At 45.0% G+C, this 19998-nt stretch overlaps 1 protein-coding gene across 3 annotated transcripts in view; it reads right to left on the bottom strand.

The window, feature by feature from the left end:
- Window positions 1-19998, bottom strand: part of Stard8 (StAR related lipid transfer domain containing 8) — a 72532-nt gene that overhangs the window by 29271 nt on the left and 23263 nt on the right. For 2 of the 3 annotated variants that reach the window (XM_021626219.2, XM_060375399.1), the window contains exon 1: window positions 3146-3301. The exons of the other annotated variant lie outside the window; for it this stretch is intronic. The gene's annotated coding sequence lies outside the window, so the exon portion shown is untranslated. Of the gene's footprint in view, window positions 1-3145; window positions 3302-19998 lie in introns of those variants that run through there. 3 annotated transcript variants of the gene reach the window in all.

Here is a 19998-nt window from a genome sequence, read left to right as displayed (position 1 = left end):
TGCATTGATAAGATGCCTGAGATTTGTTTCAGAGCAACAAGAAACAGGGTGAGGTAAGTGCAAGTACGGTTATACACTAATTATACACTAATTGTTTCTCTTTTAAAAATATGTTTAAAATTGTTTAATATTTTTAAACCCTCAATGAGGAACGTTTCAGGCCACTAACCCCCTAAACTGGATGGTGGATTTCCCAAAGGTGGGTGTTATAACCACAGGCCCTCCAAGAGATCTAGTGCCAAGCCTGAGTTTAATGACTAATCATCTCCCAAGCAGTTTGTAGTTTACAAAGCATTTAGCTATTAATCCCCTCATTTAATCTGGTGAAGCGGAAAGCACAAAAAACCTGAGGGTTGAAGGTGTTGAGAGAACAACAGAGACTGGATTTAGACTGCCACGTGCCTAGCCCACCAATCCCTTATTCTTTGTTCTGTGACACCCTGGACTGCTAAGGAACTTAACATTTGATTCTCAAATCCCTGCATGTGGCCGAGGTAAACAGGAACAGCAACTGCTCAGCATGCAAGTCCCTAGTGTGGAGGGCCACACCAGAGAAAACTCAGCACTTCAGACTTGTAACTACAGTGCAGACTGGGGGGAGGGTGGGGGCCTCTAACCCACTGATTCATACCTACGAAGACCCATGTATATAAGCACTCAAACAAGCCAAGCCCTCCCGTCCCCAGTCACAGATGATCAAAGCATTAATTAGCCCTTGCCACCAACAACTGTATGACCAATAGAATGCTGAGAGTTTTGGGTGGGAGGGAATATAAAACTCACCAATGCTTAGGGGTATATCTTGAGTACTGGCATAAGTGCCTAGAATGCACTAGATCAAGGTTTCCATCCCCACCCCAAGATCCCCACATGCCTTAAGACATTGGTGAACATATGCCTTCTATGAAATCCTTGACAGTCCTACACTGAACAGCTAAGTGGCCCAAGGCCATAGGTTTGATCCTACCCAAACACAGAGCTTAAATAAAAAGTTCTCTTTTTTTATGCAAGAATAAAGTAACTCCTTCTTTCAGCCAAGGACTCTTTTCCATCCTTCTCCCAAGAATTTGCCATTCGTGGAATCCACATTATCCATGGCTGGACCACAGGGGTTCAAAAAGTTAGCTAATAAAAGCCACAAAGTACCTCAGCCTGATATTACTTTTCATTTCCTTGTGACTGTCTTGTATTGTGTCCCTGCTGCTGTCCTTATACTTGGCTTCAGACACTCTGTGCTCCCATTCCAATCTGCAGTCCCCAAAATAGATTTTTTTTTAATTTTCAATACAAATGGAGGGAAAGTGATGGTAGAGGAGTGATTATGAGCAATGTACAATTGTGTGTACATGGAAATATTATAATGGCATTCATTATTTCATACATTAACTAAAAATTAATAAAGATAAGACAGAAGGGCAGTGTTAGGGCCTCTAGGCCCCTTTATTTTTCTCCTCTTCCCCAGCTTCGTAAGTGTTAAGGCCATCATCTTTACAAGATCCATTGCTCCCTCCTCTGCATCCACACAAGGTATACAGCCACCTTGCCATCTTTACATCACCAGATATAATCTCCTGGCCTCTCTGGAGACACAAGCGACCCGCAGATGCACACAGAGCCTTGGTGATCTTCAAAGAGCTCTTTGCAATGTGGAATGAGGGTGAGCAAGCAGGGGAGAACAGCCTCTGTTCAATATGCTGGTTCTTAGCTCTAACAATAGAGGTTCAAGGAGCAGAAATTCCAAGTCCAGAACCCGGATGGAAGATCAAAGCTCTGAAGTAAGGACCAACACCAGATACCCTGTAAAATGGCAGCTACCGCTTCAAGATAAAATTTTTTACTCCCACCCTTCCCAAACAAACATCACCCTCCCCATCCCACTCTTTTCACTCTACCACTCACCTCTGCCTTGGGCTGCCCACTTCCAATCCCCAGAAAAAAAAAATGCCTCGCTTTCATTCCAGGAAGGTGAATGAGAAAGTTGAAAGTGTGGGCGCTGATCATGCAGCAGAAGTCAGGGTTTGAAAATAGCCCTGGGTGATTCATTACCCTCTCCTCCCAGGATTACTGGGTGCTTTGGGTGAGACCCAAGCAAACTAGGACACCAGCAGTTTGCCTGAATATCATGTCTAAGTACGCTTTCTGGGGTCCCCAAAGTGAGAAACCTAGGGTCTGGAAGAAAATCCCACGCATCCTTACATTCAGTTTGATCGTTGCTGTCTCTCCCACAGTAGTTTTCCAGTTAGTCTAGCTGTATAATCATCACAAGACTCCCCAATGCCCAACTCTGGTCTCCCCAAGTTTCTCAGAGACTTCCTTAACTTACCCGTTAGGAGACTGGACCCAGGCCCCATGTTAGCCAATGTCAGAGCAGAAGAGACTAGGGCCCCTCCGATACTGAAATCTAGCTTCCAATTGAAGTGCCAGTGAAAACACCTGACACTCACAAAAGCATGACTCGCCTAAGGTCACATGAACTGGCGGGACCCTGGTTTCCTGCGTGGTCATTCCGTGCTGAACTTGAGCAAGTGTTGGAAGAGACATGGAGACTACCCAAGCTAAGAGCTTCCACAAACTTCTGCCTAAGAGCAGTTCATCTGAGCTTTTCTAATCTAAACTTACATGGGACTTCATGGCAAACTGAGTCCCAGAAAGATGCGACTTATCCAGAAGTATTTACTAATTTCTGCGCAGCTACCTCGAGGAAAGCACACTCCCAGCAGCTGTCCAGGTGGGAAGACAGTGAGGCAGGGGCCAACAGGAAAGTCCATGGGGCCAAAGCCGTCCTGGAAATGTCCCCCGAAGACGAAGGAGGGCAGAATGGGTGAGCAAAATCTGCTCCCTTCCAACTGAGCCCCGGGGAAGGCAGTAGCACCAGTCAGGCCCGGGGTTCTCAGGCCACCAGAGCCGACCTCTTTGAGGGGCTCGGATGGGAATGTATAGCAAGCGCGCTCAGGGATCTCCAGTTTCTATAACTCTGAACCCCAGCCGCTGAACAGAGGCAGCGTGGCTATTTCCCTTCCTGCCCCCTGCGTCCTCAGCCCAGAGGAACTGCCATGAGCCGGAGCGCCACAGCGTCTAAACGGTATACCAGAGCCCAGGGCCCCAATCCGTGTGGGTGTCCCCCTGACGTCGCCCCAACTCTTACTTGGCAGCCGCGTCCACACAGCGGCAAAGGAACGGGAGGCAAGCGTGGGCAGGGCTGCTCGATGAAGACACGCGTGGAGCGAGGGCTAACGGTGCCAGCCAGAACAGCAGCTGCAGCAGCTGCTTAGCCGTTGTCAACCAGACTCCACTCGCTGCGCAGGTGGGGAGGGAGGGAGGGAGCGTCCGCCTGAAATCAGCAGAGGTGCTCCGCCCACCTACAGTTCCCTGGACCAATGAGGGCTCAGCCTAGCCCCTCCTCCAGTCTCCCCAGAAAGCGGTCCAAATGGGATGGGCGGGGCTCTGCCAGCCAGCTCCTCCAATGCCCTGAGTCCCTGCCTTTCCCTCAGGTCACTCTGCTGAGCCAAGAGGCACAAGCCCAGGGCCCAAGACAGACCTTTGAAGGAGCAGAGCTTGAAGGAACGAGTTTGGCCAGACACACAGACTTGTATTTACTGAGTTCTGAATGTGTCTGGCACTGCATGCAGGCTTCAAATATAAATGCCATGTGCACGAGAGGGTTTAAGTGACTTGTCCAGGATAATTTATATTAAGTCCAGAAGACTGCAGCACTGAGATACACAATTAGTAGAAGCAATCAAGACAAAAGGGAAGAAATTCCATATATGACCAGGAAGTTGGCATTCCCACCTGATTCAGACACCAGCATTCTGCAACCTCCCCAATATGCAACCCTCTGGGCCCTGCAAATACAAATTCTACTACCATAAAGAAGAACATGGAAAACTTACAGCACCAAAGTTAATTATGGCAGGAGAAAGCTCCCTGGAGTTCTGAAACGAAATACTCTCAGAAAGTGTGTTTAAATTCAGCAAGAAACTGTTAAGAATTGGTTTCTTCCTTGCCTTGCCTGTGAAGTCTTCAGCATAATTTGACAACCTTAATTTCACAATTGAATTAAAGACTTCTATTTCGCCAGGACTGGGAGTATTCAAGATCTCTATGTTTCCAATGACAGAAACTGAAGACAGGTGATTTATTCTGGGATACTCAGCAAATCCATGACAGGCTAATACTTGCACACTGGTTATTTTCTCCACACCTAATAGACGAATGGAGCTAAAGGCCACCAGAATGCATGAACTCTATCCATCTCACAGGATTGCTAAAGTCTTCAACACAGCAGTTTGCTCCAGGTCATTGGAGGAAATGACAGAACCAGGCATCCTACCTCCACTCTACCAGGCTAAACAAACTTCCCTTCCCTTCTTCCTGATTAACCCTCACAAGGTCCAAAGGAATGACAAGGAGGCAAGGCAACCCTTAGAATGTACTCTCTGCTATTCTCAACAGAAGGGCTGCAACTGGTATCCTGTGGCAATTGTTCTTTTTCAAAGTGAGCCATTTCCATCACTGATCTTAAATGTGGTTGCAGCATATAAACCTACTCACCCTCTTAGCCAAAATCCCACTATGACACTGGAGGTTGTTCTCTAGTTTGTGCACACTTGTATACATCCACCTCCACATGTGCATCCAAAGGAGCATATATTCCTTTGGATAGGTAGGAAGCCTCTTTCCTTAGGCAGAGATGAATATAATGTTGTAAGTATGCTTCAGGGTCTGAGCTGAAGCCAAAACTATATTGCTCATACACAATGTTAGAAACAACTTGTGAAACACCTGCCATGGTCCTATCTCTAAAGACAGAAAACAATGTCAGGGCTGAGTTCATCTACCCCATGGCACTGAGCACAAGGTTCCCAGTGATTTCCCTGGAATGTTCAATAGTAGGTGAAGAAATATTAAAAGACACTTAGAGAGCCGGGCGTGGTGGCATATGCCTGTGATCCCAGCACTCAAGGAGGTAGAGGCAGGGGGATCTCTGTGATTTCAAGGCCAGCCTGGTCTACAAAGTGAGTCCAGGACAGCCAAGGTTACACAGGGAAACCCTGTCTCAAAAAAACCAAGCATCAAAAAGCAAAAGACACTTAAGGACAATCATGCTACCATGAGGAAACTATAAGCATATGAATAATGAGAAACCCAATTAAACATTTAATATTATTACTTTTCAGACAAGATCTCTATATGTAGTCCAGGTTGCCCTTGAAGTCAAAACTGCCTCAGCCTCCTAGATTCTAGAGTTATAGATTTGTTCCACCACCTGTAATTCAAGTAGATTGTTCTAACTGTATTCTGTATTAAGATAATTTGGGCTCTTAAATATCAGTGGTGTGTGTGTGTGTGTGTGTGTGTTTCTGTCTAACGCATGAGGCTTGCTTTATTCTGTCACTACTACAGGTGAGCTTTTTCATGTAACAGGGAGTATAATGAACTCTTAAAGCCAGGTGTTGAGTGTACAAAGCCCAAATCTAACCATGACTATCTACATCGTTTTCCTCACCTATGAAATGTGAATGAAAATCAGTGTTGTTACCTTACATGGTTGCTGAGCGGATGCATTGGGATAACAAATGCTTGAAAAGTCCCTGAACTAAATCCTAGGTGTAGACAAAGCCACTGAGCCATGGTAGAGTGCATCTTGGCTCCAGAAGTACAAGAGGTACTACTTCTACCATTTTCTGGCAATGTCACCTAGAATAAAGCACTGTGACATTGCAACTACCAGTATTTGCACCTATAAAATAGTAGTATTGTGAGCAGGGTCTTTCTCTGGCATGAACTCAGTGGCAGGCTTTCTGATCACCTCCTCCTGGGTGTGTGTGAGGGTGCAGCCTTGCCAGACCACAGAGGAAGACAATGCAACCAGTCCTTATGAGATCTGATAGACTAGGATCAAATAGAAGGCAAGGAAGAACTCACCTATCAGTGGACTAGAGGAGGGACATAGCAGGAGAAGAGGGAGGGAGGGTGGGATTGGGAGAAGATGAGGGAAGGGGAACAGCAAGGATACAAATGGAATAAATGTAATAAATTATAATAATAAAAATTAAAATAAAGCAAAATAAAAAATAGTAGTGTGTGATAGCCAGTGAGCAAAGCGAAGACAATGGATGTGAAAGTATCCTGTAAAGACTGGCTAAAGGCAGCAGAAATGCAATGAAGGCGCTAAACTCCTCTGACCCACAGTGATAGTAGATTTTTTTCTTCTTCTAGGCTGTGCAAAGAGTACATTCAGATCCAATTATCCAGAGCCTTCCTCTAAGACTCTTGGGTCCTAATAAGGGCTGACATGAGAAAATACCCCTCTCTCTGTCTCTCTGTCTCAGCTCATCTGGCTGCTGCAGGCAGACTCATGGCCCCACTCTGCATCAGACGAGATGAAATGGACATGAGGAGACACCAGACAGAACCATACACTATCCTTTTTCATAAAGTCTCCAAGAACAAACTGGCAAAAGGATTGCATGGAACTCAACATTGGGAATGTAAAAAAAGGAAATGGATCCTTGAGGGGGAAATGGACTATACTCCAACCTCCTACACCCAGCACATGACTCTCATACAGGGCTTCCACACATTCCTTTAAGCTTCATTCAAGCCCACAAGGAAAACCAAGTTCTTGGTGGGCTTGAGGGCTGCAACCAAGCCTCATGGAAGGGGCCTGTTGCTCAGGCTTCCATAACATGAAATAGTCATGGTGCATATAGATAAATATCACAAGGCTCATGTCAAGGGTTGTGGACTAAGAGGGACCTGTCCAGCATGGCAGAGTAGAGGCAGCAGAGACAGCTGCAGGAGGAACGGGAAAGGTGTATGGCATATATGTGCCTCTTTTTTTTTTTTTTTTTTGTGCTGCCAACTGGGATATCCAGAACAGAAAACTGAATACTGGGAGCACAAAGACCCCTGTAGACCCACAACCCAGGGCACCAGTATGGCTGTGCCCACCTGCTACTCCAGAGCACACTGCAAGGAGGAATTCCATGTTGACCAAGGACTCCGGGCTGGCAAAGAATGAGGATGGTGCTCTAGTCAGGCAAGGTCAGGCTGAGGGAGAGGTCAGAAGCCTCTGACCCTTCCCTTCAGTCAAGGAGAACACAAAAAGTCCTCATTTTCTCAATTGTCAGTGCCAAGTAGCTTGTGGCTGCCTCCTGGTACCTGAGCTAGATACTACAAGGAGAAAGCCTAAGCTTGGCCTTTCTTTCATACACCCAGAAGATCTCACCCCCACAACAAGTACCAGACCTGTCAGAAGGCCAGCCTCCTATTCCCCCAGGCCCCATTCTAAACCCCAGAGTCACTCTGGCCTAGCTTATTAGCCCATCTCAAGGGAGCCAGAAGCTTGCTGCTGTGGGTACATGGAGTACACACATAATCCCACCTCCTAAGGGACTGCCACCTACCTCACAGGAACAGGTGGGCTACCCTGGACTGAGTTCTTGGTGCTTGGTGAACCTGGCACAGATACCAAGAGCAGGATGCTCACCCAGATACCACACCCACTCTTACCCTGCTGAAAAGGTCACAGTGTGCAGAGGGGAGATGAGCAAAGACAGGCCTACATCTAATGCTGCCGCCTCAACCAACCAGCTAACCAACCAACCAACCAACCAACCAACCCTTCCACACACCATCAAAATCCTAATCTGGCCCTCAGCCAGATCTGAGGCTTTCCACAGATTATCATCAACCTTGCCTTTTTGGAACTGCCATATCACTATTGTGAAGCAAGGACCAGCCCTCACACAGAAAATCCTTAATCCAAACAGGTGGGTAGCCTGGAGCCAGGTCCCAGATGACATGGAGAAAGGGGCAACAAGGCTCAAACGTCGTTTTATATCTCAGGATAAACAGATCACCCCCAGGAAATTGGTTCCTATCACACTCACACACACACAACCATCCATATACCAAGGCATGTGGACCAGAGGCTAGGATACGGTAACTCTGACCTTATTTTGCCTTTTTCATGGAGAAGCTATGAGCCTTGACAGAGTGGGCTGCTGGCTCAGGATGCATATAGTCCCCATATGTCCATCTGGGATCTCAGAGAGCCTTATAATTTGGCACTTCAAGTTCCATAATAAACTTACAATAAGAAACTGAACACATCTGCCTATTTCCTCCCTATAATTTGGATTGGAACAAGAAATTATTCTAGGGAAAAAAAGATAGGAGGTAGTGACTGGAAATTTTAAATTCCCAGAGATATTTTTCACCTTTTAAAGGGATGAAATGGCAGACACCTTGGCATTCTCCTGGGGGATGCTTAGGATGCTTAGGCAACACTTAGGATGGCCTTTTCAGACAACAAACGCCAGATAAAAAGGTGCTGTGGGTGGCGGGAGCCATGGTATGCCTCTGAGGCACTGAATGAGGGTGAGATGCTAGTCCTTTGAAATGACAGAGGATGTAGGGACCTACTATCTAGAAGCTAAGATCCAAAGATATGAGTCCAAAAGAACAGAGGGATAAAAGGACAGACCGACAAAGGAATGGTAAGGGAAAAATATCATCCAGGGTTAGTCATACAGAGGGATAGGAAGGCAGGTAGGTGAGAGGAGAGTTTGACGCCATAGGCAAAGTCTCAAAGGAAGAGATGGTGAAAGATATACTCTTGACAAATTCTAACTGTGTGTCTGTAGCCACATCATTGAGTGGAAGCTGGTAGCAGAGTTCTTAGGGACTAAGTCTGATGAACAGTCTGGATGAGAGGATGGGGCTCCTATGGGATTACGCGAGAGTTGGTTATGTATTAAAAGAAGTAGGCATGAATATTGGAAGACCTGAAAAAGGGACTCTCAGCCAAGGATAGGCTTTTAGATCAAAGGGACCCAGGGCTAAAAGATGAAAGCGCGAGTAGAACCTAAGGCGGGATGAGAGCTTGAACTTCCAGAGCCTGCAGGGAGGAAACGTGCCGTCGACCTCCCTGTCCAGGTCTGCTGGTCTCTGTTCACCTGGTTTCCAGCGCAGCAAGTCCCACCGGGTGACCTTCATACCCCAGAGCGTCCACATTCTAGGATTCGGGAGCAGCCAGCTCTGCACCTCGGCCACGTGCTGTTGGGCACTCCATACCAGGAGTATGGAAGCTCCCGAGCCCTGCAAGAGTGCAGGGGGAGTTCTGGAGTCCTGGCTGTTGCACGAACTGAGCTGCTAGTCCGGAAATTTGAGAGAGGAAAGCTGGGAGGGGAAGATTACTAGGACAACCAGGTTGTGGCTGCTCTGCCCACGTGCCCACTGGTGAGGACTGGAAACCTCTGTGCCGTTTTGCTCAGGAACTCCCCCTTCTTCTAGCTGGGCCTTCTTTGGGTAATCTACTTCACCACTCAAGTCACCCCATCGCCATTGGACCATCTCTCCTGGTTGGCCTGTTTGTATCTGTCCTCTTATTTAAGAAGTGTTTCACTACTACCGCTCCTGCTCCTTCCACCTCTAGGAGGTATTAGAAGGGGCATCTCATTAGCCACAAATCAGCCCCTCCTCTTCCGATGTGTCTCAAACCTCACCATTCCAGTGAGTGGCATGGAGGGAGATTTTGTTCAACAGACAGGTGAAGAGAGGAATGGTGGTGACTCCCAACATCTTGGTAAACCCTCTGACTCAGCTTCCTCCAGCCACACTCTCACCCCACTTTCACACTGCCAGATCAGTGTGTAATGAAGCCATTAATATCAACAAAAACCTGTTGGAATCCCAGTACCAAGAATCTCCTGGAGTGGAGGCAGTCCTTAGAGACTCCTTTATGCTACAAATGGGAAACTTATAATAGGTCCTATAATACAAATGATTTTGTCATCCTTAAGCAGGGACAATTATCTCTAAGATGCAGGAGTACCTGAGCATCTGAAAAGCTTTGAACATGTCATCTCGGATGGAGACCAGGCTCCATAAAGAAAGATTAGCTTTTTCAGGCCTCACTCTAAGGCATATAGCCTCTACTTGATAAAAACATTTTCTTGTAGAGATTGTGGAGGGCCTAATCTCTCTGTTTTCAAGTAAAGTGAAGACAGAAAATTGCCAACTCTCAGACTTTGTCACTTTTATTCCATTTGTCTTGATGGCCAGTCAAGGGGCCAAGTTTTTCATCCTGGCTCTGTGAGAACCATGGCAAAACCTGGACCATGACGCTGAGTCTTAGCTTCCTTGTTTGTAAAATAAGGATAATAACCAGATGACACAATGGAAATAATCAACACAACTTGTAAACAGAGCATTGTTGGTACCTCTTATCATTTACAAAGCATGTTCCAAATTCCCATTGTAACACAGGTCTCAGTCTCTCTCTCTGTCTCTCTCCAGATCCACCCTTTGTCCTTTTAATTTAGGGGAATCAATTCTGTTTGTGAGTGTAAGCTAGCCAGAGAAAATTCGCAGTTAGTGATTGGTGAGATCTGTATCATGTCTTTTGGAGACTGTCAGCACTGGAAAGGAATTGAGAGGGTCACGTTTTGATCTCTCCTCCCTGGGGCAATGGAGGCATGCAACAGGCTTTGACAAAATGTTTACTGATCAAATGAATGTGTTGTACAAGTGGGGGTGAGGATTTGTTCAAGGTCACACAGTGAGTCTATTTCAGAACTTAGAAATCTGACTCTGTACCACCTTCCACTCAGCCATTCTCCATTACAGAATTGGTTTTGTCCCTCTTCCAAATGACCTAAAATCAGTGAGGAGTCCATTCTTCTCTCTCCCTACCTTCCTATCATCAGATGTATTCTAGACTAGGACAGTTAGCCATTGGGATGGTTCCTCTATGCCCAGTTTGGTACTTCCAAGTAGACCCTGGGACTTCTGCATTTTCAGCAGCCCTGTCCTGTCCCTGACACAGGGGAAAAAATCTTCCTGAGGAAAAGGAGGCTCCAATCAACTTCCTTCAATCCCAGGAGTCTCCTTTCTGCTCTCTGCTTGGGCAAGAGTACGGAACATAGCCCCTGGGTGGCAGCGACTTAGGAGGAAGGGCGGCAGCAGCCATTTCCTATCCTGCAAAGGCACCTCCCTCCCTGTCTGTCCTTCCCCTACTTCCCGAGGTCTGCTGTTACCACAGGCCAGAACAGTGAAAGGAAATGACTCCAGAGATTGCTTTGAAACCCAGAACTTTGAGCTAGAAAGAGCACTGTGGTCACTTATTCCTTCCCTACAGAAGGACTGCCAGCACTTGCATCAAGAATGCCTTACTAAGGCCTGTACACCACCAAAGGAACATGTCCACAAAATGGACACCTAACCAACAATGTTGCTGTGAGTCAGTATGCAAAAATAAATGAATAAATAGACAGACAGACAGACAGACAGATAGATAGATGGATAGACAGAAAGATAAATAAGGTTTTTATTGTTGTTTGAGACAGGGTCTTCATATGGGTGCTAGGCTGGCCTTGAATTAGCAGCAATTCCTCTGCCTCAGACTCCTGGTTATAGGTGTGTGTTACCACACTTGGCAAGAAAAAGATTTAATAAAAGCCAAAGTGTATCAGGCACTAGCTCTGCATCAGCCATTGTATGGGAGCATTTAAAGCAATATTTAATGTTTACAAAGACATTTGAATGTAGATATTTTAGTGTTTATTATCTTCAACACGGCCCCCACTTTGTCTATAAAGAAACTCATGGAGGCTGATCTCGCACAGCCTGTAAGCAGCAATGGCAGAAGTCGAAGCTAGATTGCTATTTTCACCTATATAATGAGAAGGCTCACACTTCTGAGTTGCTGCTACTTTTGCATTCATTCCCCCATAGGGGCTGAGGAGAAGAATGCTGAAGATGTAATGTGAAGCTTTGGTTCTGAGCAGAGAATGTCTTTGAAGTCCTTGTTCTTATCTTAACCATCCTTTTGAATTTTCCAGTTGACTCCAGTATATATCCTCATCGGTGCTTTCTCCTTTACCCTGCAGAGGGAGACGGCTAACTTTGGTCTCGTGGATTCCTATGCTCCCATAGGTATGTTTTGTATTCCAGGATTTCCAGACACCTGGAGTAGGATAGGTCCTCAGTTAGTCAGAATAGCTAACATTTGTGGAGTGCTTATGGCAGGAGCCAACATTCCGAGCAAATTTTCCATATAATTTTTATAATCCATGTAATGCTTGTTTATTTGTTTGTTTGCTTTGAGCCAGGGTCTCACGTTTTAATTTGAGCTGGGTTGGAACTCGCTGTGTAACCCAGGCTTAACTCAAACGCATGGCAACCCTCCTGCTGCAGTCTCCTGGGTTTACAGAGGCGAGCCTCCATACCTGGTTCTACATATGATCTAATCATCAACTCTGAGTAAGTCAAAGTACTCCTGCTGTCTCCATTTTCAAGTGAGAAAACCGCAGCACAGCGAACTTGCATAATTTGCCAAGGTCACAATTTGGACTGTCAACTCTGCCTAGTAACCACTATACATACTGGCTTTCAGGCCACAAGAGAGCTTTCCTTACCCTCCTCCTTCCACCACCCCTCCCATGGGTGATTGACTTAATCATTGACAAGCATTAAACTTATTCCATTCAGGTGGGCAGAGCCTGGAAGGTAGAGTTTTGGTTTATTTTTCCTACCCCAGCTTTGTTCGGATCAGGGCTAGGTTATATACATGGCTGTTCCTCAGTCATACTTGGTAACTATTTCAGGCCTCTCATCTATTGCCCTGATGGTTACAGCAGTAGCTTTTTACACACTGGTCCTCTGTCACCCTTCATGCAAAACCCTGGCTTCAGAAATGCTGCCCATGACCTCCAGGAACAAGTCCATTTTTCTCAGGTTAGCATTCAGAGTTCCGCTTAAGCTCAAGTAGCCAACTTGGTTGGCCTTCCCAGAACACACTGTGTGGCATTATCCTTTCCAATGACTTCCATGTGCTCATCTCTCTCCCAGAAATATTCATCTGATTTCATTCTTATTTACATGGTAAATTCCAAGGTGTCTGTCTGAAACCCTGCAGGTACTTTTTTTTTTTTTTTTTGAGACAGGGTTTCTCTGTGTAGCCCTGACTGTCCTGGAACTCACCAGGCTGGCCTCAAAATCAAAGATCTATCTTTCTCTGCCTCCTCGGTGCTGGGATTAAGGCGTGCGCCACCACTGCCCAGCCTCTACTAGTAGTATTATCATCCCATTTTACAAGTGAAGAAGCTGAGCCACAATGATGCTGAAGTATTTGTCCTATGTACTGTATTTGAAAAAGTCTCACATATCTTTTAAAGATCCCCTACACAGAGAGTAAGTTATTATCTCTTTTAAAATATGATGTATATGTGTGTGAGCCTGCATGAGTTTAGATGTACCACATGTGTTCAGGAGCCTGCAGAGGCCAGAAGAGAGGGTCTGATCCTCTGAAACTGTAGTTAAAGATGCTTATAAGGTGGTAGCTTATAACCAGGACTGAACTCTGGTCTTCTGCAAGAGTGATAAGCTGCCTTAACCACTGAGACATCTCTCTAGCCCTGCCATTCCCCTTCTTGATGATTCTACAGCTCTCCTACATTAACGGCATAATTAATCGAACTTAATTATCTCTATATCTTTCTGTCCAATAGAAGCGACTCTTCTGGGGGTAGAGACAGCATTTTATTATTTATAGAATACTCATTTTTCATCAAGGAGTTTGGCACAGGGGTGGTACTCAAGGAACATCTGTTAAAGGCTTGAATGAGCAGTAATTGACGGACTGCCTGGGCAGGTAAATAACAAGCCTGGGAGGATCTTAAACCAAATCAAAGGATGTCTAAAAGCCTTGGGATGTTCTTTCCCCAGTGTGTGGAATGAAGGAGCATTAAAAACAACTCAATAACCAAGCAGGGGTTGCAATCTCAGGTGGGAGGAAAGAAGACAGTCCTGTGACAACCCAACATCATAGGTTCAAATGTCACTCTGGCTCTGGTTATCTAGATAGCCACAAAATCCAGCAATTCTGGGATTCTGCAAACTGCATGCCTCTGCTTCCCTCTCAAAGGCTCCATGGTTGCCTCCACAGTTCAGTTCATATGGAAAAGATTGAAACCCCAGGGAATTGGGGTTTGTTGTTTTTAGTCTGAAATACTATGCTTCAGTGGTGAACTTACTCTGTCCTCCTCTGGCTGGCCAAGTGCCCTTTGTGGAAAAGGAAAGGGGAAGTTTGGGCACAACTCAGGGCTTGAGTACTGGCTATGCCACACAGTAGTTATATAACCTTTGGCAAGTTACTCATCCAGAAAGCAGACTTTTTTTTTTTCCTGTGCTATAAGTCTTGAGAGAATGGGTGCGCAGGCAAGCACATTGTGGGTGGAAAATGAACTGACACAGATTGATTTGCAGGCTTGGTGTCCATTTCAGTGGTATGCCACACCTTTCCAAAGGTGAGTCTCAGCCCTTCCTCAGCCTTGTCTGGAATGTCTATGGCCCAAAGCTAGACACCCTGTAGCCTGGGCTGCCTTAAGTAAAATGAAAGGAAAATTCCTAAGCCTTTGCAGCCAGACCTTAGGTCAGTGGGATTCAGGGCCTGCAAAGCAGGAGGGCCTGGAGCTGGCATCTTCAGTGAGCAGCAGATCCACTTCTCCTAGTGCAGAGGGAGGTTCTGAGGTCCATACAGAGAGAAGCAAACCATTCACATTCTCATACCCAATATGTGCCTTTGCCTTGCCTGGCCTCCAAATTCAGTGTCCCAGGTTTCCCACTATACCTCAGCAGCTCCAGAGATCTGCCAGGAAGAACTAATTCCACAGAAACCCTAAAGTTCATTGGGAGAATTTAGTTCATAAGTTCTCTTCAGGGTAGTGTCCTCAGGTAACTCACGCTGAAGTGCTGAAAATAAAAGTCAGCAACTCACAGGTTCTTAGATAAACAGACAGCACTGGTTGGTGGAACACCCTGGCCAGCTAGAGGCACATGCACACGTCAGCTGTGGAAAGTGTGGAGTGCCAGGCTCTTCCTCTGTACTTCCTCTATGAGTATGAGTTGGAAGTCAGGCTTTCAAACTTCTGGAACCCTGGAGGAGGAACCTTGTGAAAAATGTCAAGATGAATTTAAATCCTACCTCAGACTGGAGACTCAGGGTGAGGAACTACAGCCCTTGTCACAACATGATAGAAACAAGGAAAGGTCCTTGGATTACTTTCTGGAAGTTGGAGGTGGCCCAGTAAGATAAACCTATCCAGTAATGTTGATCACCTCCTTTCTGTCCTGCTCATCCTTTTTCCTAATTTTTCTCTACCCTACCCTTGGAGTACCTGCTCTATATTCTAGCTTACCTGAAGGAACTCTTCTCTTTGTTCAACTTATTGTCCTCCATGCCTGGTAGTGCCACGTATATGCCACCTTGCCTACCACTTGCTATAGACTGGTCCCATTATTTGCCCTCTCTGGATTGTGATATCTTCATCTTAGCATGAGGATTATCATGAGAAGGGTGAGGTGAGAACTAAGGAAAGCTGAACCCCATGCCTATCCCTCCTTGTTTCCATCAAAACCGTATTGTTTGGATCTGTTTTATACAGTGGGTTTAATTTGCTATTCAGTTGGATGAGGGCAAGGGAGAGTCTCCATCAAAGGAAAAGTTTAAACCCAATAGACATGGTAGTGGTAGTGCATCCCTTTAATTTCACCACTATGAAGAGGCAAAAAGATCTCTGTGGCCTGAAGGCCAGCCTGGTCTACGTAGTAAATTCCAGTACGGGCAGAGCTACATGGTGAAACCCTGTCTCAAATTGTTATGTGTGTGTGTGGGTGCTGGAGAGATGGCTCAGTGGTTAGAGCAGTGTGTGTGTGTGTGTGTGTGTGTGTGTGTGTGTGTGTGTGTGTGTTGAGTTTGATTCACCTTTTTTTTGCAATTAAGATTTTATGGTTTATTAGTCCCATCATTCCATACAACTTTAACTAAACAGACAGAGAAAAATATATTGGAATCATTAACAGATGATGACAATATTGATGAAAGTGTTAAAGTGTATATATGAGGTGACAAGAGGCACCACTGCACCCATCAGACTGAGAGGTTTATACAGTTCATAGAAAAAGAGTAAAAGTAGTTCATTGGCAGTTTGCTAGCATTATTCCTAGTGTTAAGAAGAGTTCTGATTCATTTTTGAAACAAGGTCTCACTATGTATCTCAGACTGGCCTCAAACCCTAAATCCTTCTGCCTTAGCTTCTCAGCTGCTGGAATGATAGGCCTGCGTCGCCATGCCCAGCTTTAGATGTATTGTTTCTGCAGGCAAGCCTCAGTTGTCTACTGACTTAACATTGAACCCAGCATGTCACAGTGATTCTTACCATTTCTAAAAGTACATTTACATACTTATTTGTTTGTTTCTGTAGTGCTGCAGCTGCCTGGAAGTCAGAGGACAACTTGGAATAGGTTTTCTCCTTCCACCATGTTATTGTACGAGCTCAGGTTGTCAGGCTAGGCAGTAAGTGCCTTTAACGCACTGAGCTATGCCAGCGGCCCCCTTATAGTTTTTGAGCACTAATGATGTTCCAGGCACTGTTCACATGCTAACCCTGGATCCACTTCTTTGATCCTTTAGCACTTTCTCTGAAGGCTACTACCCTTGTTTTATAAGTGCAGTCACTGAGACATAGAGAACTTTGGCAATTTGTCCAAGGTCACTCAGTGTGAAGGAGGGCAACAACTGGTACTCAAACACAAGTGACTGGGGTAATCTAGGGCTTGTTCTGGAAGCCAAGGAAGGCTACATGATGGTGTGCTAAGTTTGCTGAGGCAAAGCCTAAGCCTTGGATCATTTCTCCAAATAACTGGCAGTGGTGAAGTGCTGAGTTTGTTTAAAAAAAAAAAAAAAAGAAGTAGAAGAAGACCAGTTAAAGTTTTCAGATCAAAAAAAAAAAAAAGAAAAGAAAAGAAAAAAAAAACTAAAACAAAACAAACAAACAAAAAAACAAGCAATAGCAGCTGTGGTACGGTCTTAGAAGGGGGTTTGGATATTTCCACAGTGTAGAACTCTACAGATTTTCTCCTTTTCAGTTTTTCCTGACCTCAGTTCTCCAGGTAACCCTCATTCTCCCAGCTTAACTTGCCTCCTTCCCTTTTCACTCTTTTTTTTTTCTGGCCTCTCTTACCTTTTCTCTTCCTCTCAGCTCCCTCCTCAGGAAGATTCATAATAAATTGCTAAGCCACAGCCCTCCTCCATTTCCACTTTCCAGAGGAATTTTGCATCTGGTCTGACTGCTTCTTCTGATTGATCCGTCCTTCTCAGTGGCCACATTCATCTCTATTCTGGCACCACCTACCTCCCCCAGGCTAGTTCACTCAACTTTAACCTCTCAGTCTACAGGTATATTGCAGAGGCTTGTCCCTTCCCACTTCACCTAGCCATCTAGGCTGTTCGCTGTCTGGAAAAGTTCCTTATCTTTTCCAGGTCTCTCAGTTCCCCCATCTGTTTTGTCAACTGTTAAAAGGAATCAGTAGAGGTTCGTTGGAATGCTTGACATTCTGAGGCACCTTCCACCTCTCATTGCTAAAAGTTTTATATCTAGTTTATTTGGATACTAAATATTTTTCTCCATATCTCCCTACTTCCTTTATATGAATGCACATTTTTTGGGGGAACAGGCAACTTTGAAAGAATCCATTGAAAACAGAATCTAAGGAAGTGGATGCTAAGGAAGGCAGAAAGCAGAAACAAGGCTTGCAGAAATTTCAAAGTGATGAAAGTGCTTGGGGCAAAGGCCAGGCCAGTGCCCACTTGGTGGAGCAACAACATTTGACAAGCCAAGCAGTTTTAGAAAAATGGTCCCCTTAGCCAGGTTTAGCTTCAAAGAAAGGTCAAGGGACTGTGAGTCTGGAAACAGAGCATCAGCAGCTCTAGGTGTGCAGCACATAACTCAGGGGTGCTGTCCCACATTGCCCAGCACCACCAGCTGCTTGTTCTGCACAAGACATGAGGGAGCCAGCAGTGCTGGGGATAGAGCTCCCGATGGGCTGAGGTTTCTATATCAAAGGTGCAGAGACAACATGGAGATTAATAGAGAGCCCCTTGCAGTTCTCAAGATGCTTTCATCTGGTTGCTTTTACAGCAACCCTGTGAGATAGTGAGATAGGAAGGTTATCCCATTTATAGATCAAAGAGGAGACAGAATTCACTCAAGTTGATCTGACAGCAAGGGGCTAACCAGACCTCAACCCAGAGTGTTTTGACTCCAGAGCCAGCACTGGAGTTGTTCATTCAAAACCCTTATGCTCCTGCTTTTATTTTGTTTAAGGTACTGGGGACAGAACCCAGAGTTTCATACATGATAGGCAAGCACTGTACGGCTGAGCTATGTAATCAGTATTTTTCTTTTTTTTTTTTTTCAGTATTTTTTACTTTGAGTCAAGATCTCATTAAATTCCTCAGGCTAGCCTTAAACTTACAATCCTCCTGCCTCAGCCTTCTGCTATCTGGGATTATTGGTTTGGGCCACCAGGCTCAAGAGAGTTTTGTATTTTTTCTTCTTAGAGAAAAAATTATATATATATTAATTTAATACATATTTACATATAATATAAATATAAATTATTTATATAAATAATATAATATACAAATAATAGAATATATAATAAGAAATAATAATATAATAAATTAAAATATATATATATATATATATATATACAGTGTGTGTGTGTGTGTGTGTATGTGCTTACATGCATGAACAAATACCATAGTGCATATGTAGAGGTCAGAGGATGACATGCAGGTTTTGGTCCTTTTCTTCCAGTGTGTAGGTTCCCAAGGTGAAACTTAGGTCATCGAGCTTGTTGGCTCTTTAACTGCTGAGCCATTTTATTGGACAACTTTTGCGTTTTCAATAACTCTAATAATAATGCCTAGCTAACTATAAACCATACACAGAGAGAGACTCTGTAACAGTGGCTAACTCCAGTAAAAAGGACAGTAAGGAGTTATGGAACTTGAGCTATCTGGTAGCCAGATACCCAGGTTTAAGGTTTGACCTGGAGCATGTGTTTTCCTTAATCTATATATGAACTAGCTCAAACACAAGGCGAAATATGATCCGTGTGGTACAGCGGATATACAGTATGCTGGGGATTTGGAAGAGGGAGGAGACAATATTTGAGCTAGGCTTCCAAGAATGGTAAAGGGCTAAACAGACTGAGGTGGGGGAAGGGACATCCAGAATACCAGAGAATGGCAAAGTTTGCCATTCTCACCCGGCACCAATTGTTAACTTCTGAGACAACAGGCCTGCAGCAAGGCAATTCTTCATGAACAATTAGGTGCTCAGATCGTGTAAGATTTCCTGTTTCCTACCTTACTTCATGTTATCTTGCAGTACCTGTGACAGAGCCCCAGGCTTGGGAAAGACCTGTTTTGATCCTTATGCCCTTCAGTTTTTCCTGGGCAGCTCCAAGTGGAGCAGCTCAACTAGACACAGACAGAAAGGGTTCTGGGGACTAGTCGAGGCCCCTCCCCTAACTTCTTTCTTGACATTTTCTACCAGAACCCAGGATTTTGTGTCATATTACCTGATGATCAGATTGATCACATTTTTGGTAAGTCAAGGACAAATCCCTTCCCACTAAAGGATCATAGAAACAATGTAGGCACAGAAAAAAAGACCTTTAAAACCAGACTCCAATCCTCTCATTTTAACAATGAGAAAATAGAGACCCAGAGAGAACAATGATCTGCCAAGGTCAGAGGGTCTGTTAGAAGTGGAGTCAACACATCCTGCCTGGTTGTACCTTAGTCCCCATGACGGTGATGAATGAGCGGCCTGTGAACTGGGATTTTTCAAAGGTGCTTATTGGCAGACATGAGAATAGAAAGCACATCTGGTTTTTAGAGACCTGAAATCATGAGACGTTTCTGATCCTTCCATCACTCTGCCAGCAGTTTCTTTCTGGCCTGCACTCTATGGCCTCCCTGGAGTGGGGGTTGGGGCTCTGGAATCCTAATTCAACATACACAGTCTTGATCCCAGAGGCCTGTGGATTCATTCCTTGAGCCTCAGCTGATGCTTTTGTGCTCTCAAGTCAGATTTCTGGATAGAAGAAAATCTCTCTCCTTAAAGCCACTCTGTT

Source organism: Meriones unguiculatus, chromosome X (genome assembly GCF_030254825.1).
Source record: "Meriones unguiculatus strain TT.TT164.6M chromosome X, Bangor_MerUng_6.1, whole genome shotgun sequence".
Lineage (NCBI taxonomy): Eukaryota > Metazoa > Chordata > Mammalia > Rodentia > Muridae > Meriones > Meriones unguiculatus.
Note: the sequence above shows the minus strand (reverse complement) of the source record. Positions and strands in the feature narration are given on the sequence as shown.